Source organism: Mastomys coucha, unplaced genomic scaffold (assembly GCF_008632895.1).
Source record: "Mastomys coucha isolate ucsf_1 unplaced genomic scaffold, UCSF_Mcou_1 pScaffold18, whole genome shotgun sequence".
NCBI classification, from domain to species: Eukaryota; Metazoa; Chordata; class Mammalia; order Rodentia; family Muridae; genus Mastomys; species Mastomys coucha.
The window spans coordinates 81,187,520-81,189,546 of record NW_022196900.1 but is presented as its reverse complement, the minus strand read 5'-3'; the positions used below and the strand labels follow the sequence as shown (position 1 = coordinate 81,189,546).

The 2,027-nt window shown below is 44.4% G+C and overlaps 1 long non-coding RNA gene across 1 annotated transcript in view; it reads right to left on the bottom strand.

Annotated features, from left to right (window-relative positions):
* Positions 1 to 1,002: 1,002 nt before the first annotated feature.
* LOC116095556 overlaps positions 1,003 to 2,027 on the bottom strand; it is a 3,535-nt gene continuing 2,510 nt past the window's right edge. Inside the window, exon 3 of the long non-coding RNA XR_004120632.1 lies at positions 1,003 to 1,653. This is a non-coding gene — a long non-coding RNA (uncharacterized LOC116095556). The remainder of the gene's footprint in view (positions 1,654 to 2,027) is intronic.

The following is a 2,027-nucleotide window of genomic DNA, read 5'->3' as shown; positions in this document are numbered from 1 at the left end:
TCTGTCTCCATCTCTCTCTCTATCTCTCTGTCTCTCTCTGTCTGTCTCTCTGTCTCTCTGTCTCTGTCTCTCTGTCTCTCTGTCTCTCTGTCTCTCTCTGTCTCTCTCTGTCTCTCTCTGTCTCTCTCTCTGTGTGTGTGTGTGTGTGTGTGTGTGTGTGTGTGTGTGTGTGTATGTGTGTATCCTGGGATGAAACCTAGAGCCTCAAGCATGTTAAGCATAGTCTTATAGTATAAGACATAGTCATCACGATCCCCTATATTTAGACCAGCTCTCTGGGATTAATGGAGACAGGTCACTTGGTACAAGCATGGGTATTAATTAGCTATTCCAAATCATATTTCCTCCTTCATTCCAGTGTATCCCACAAGACAGCTGCAAAGGGGGCATTTGTCCTTGTTCAGAGACCTTTGTCTGCCCAAGTAGCTGCACTATCCTGTGACATTATATGTGGTCTCCAGGGAGACCCAAAGCATGCATATTTAGTTCACTACTGCATTGCCAGCAGCTAGCACCAGCTCCAACACACAGGGCTCAATATGTGTCTAGGAGGAAGGTGTAACTCAGAGATAGACACTTACCCAGCATGTGTGAGGCTGCAGCTTCAGATCCCTGCAGTGCAAATAAATAAATGCACATCTGCTCATTGACTTCAGGAATAAGACCTCAATAATCCCAGTTCTTTCCAAATGCCCAGTTGTGCATGGTGATACGTGCACATCATAGGATTTCAGGAGGCTGAGGCAGGAGGATTGTGCGTTCAAGGCAAACTTGAACTACATAGTGAGACCTTACTCCCGAAAGCCAAAAATGAAGGCCTTTGAGAAGGGTTAGCTGGTAAAGGTGCTTGTAGTCAAGCCTGACAACCTGAGTTCAATTCCCAGGTCCCACATGATACAGGAACACACACACACACACACACACACACAGAGAGAGAGAGAGAGAGAGAGAGAGAGAGAGAGAGAGAGAGAGAGAGAGAGAGAGAATCTCACACATATGTGTGCGCACACACACTCACAATTGTCAAAATAATAAGTCTGGTCCAATGCTGGTATGTATGAAAAGCCTTATTCTGTGTAATTCTTACCATAAACCTGTGAGACAACCATTCCCCTATATTCCTTCCTGCTCCATGCACAATCTTAGAAGATCCACTGTTCAATTTGTTTAAATCCACTCTCATTTTCCATCAAATATTATACATTATATTAAAAGTCAAACCATACTTGCAAGTCCCGTAATAAAGATGTAATCCATCTATGTCCTCTTCTATCCCGAATCTCATTCCCTAGGGTCAACTGCTCCAGTGCCTCTTCCCTGTCTATTCATACTTTCTGAGCGTTGTTCTGAATCTGGACAGAACTAACCCTTCCTAAGTGGAACCTTTTCTGCCCAATATTTCTCTATAAACCTCAGGATTGGAAGGGACCAGATCACCCACATCCGAAGCCACTTGAGAGGAACTCTGTTAGTGTTTTCATGGACCATGTCCCAGAACAGGAGACACTTGTGTGAAGAACCAGGGCAGATGTGGAGCTAAGGAGCCTCTTCCTGAGGGTCCAAGTCTCTGTTTTGTCCTCTATAAAGTGACACCAGATGGATGTAAAGAAGGGGGTGGATGTCATCCTTGGAGGCGAGATTCAGATGGGGAGACTGTAGGAGAGAGATGGCTTGAATTATGTATGTATGTATGTATGTATGTATGTATGTATGTATGTATGTATGTATTGTACTAGTGCTCTATCTGCATGTACTTCTGCAGGCCAGAAGAGGGCACCAGAACTTACTATAGATGGTTGTGAGCCACCATGTGGTTCCTGGGAACTGAACTCAGGACTTCTGGAAGAGCAGCTGGTACTCTTAACCACTGAGCCAGCTGTCCAGTATGTTTTAAGAAGCAGTGAAAGAAGTTAAATGCACTTGCATGTTTTGTTTAATTTATTACTGCTTTTTTGTTTTGTTTTTCGAGACAGGATTTCTCTGTATAGCCCTGGCTGTCCTGGAGCTCACTCTGTAGACCAGGCTGG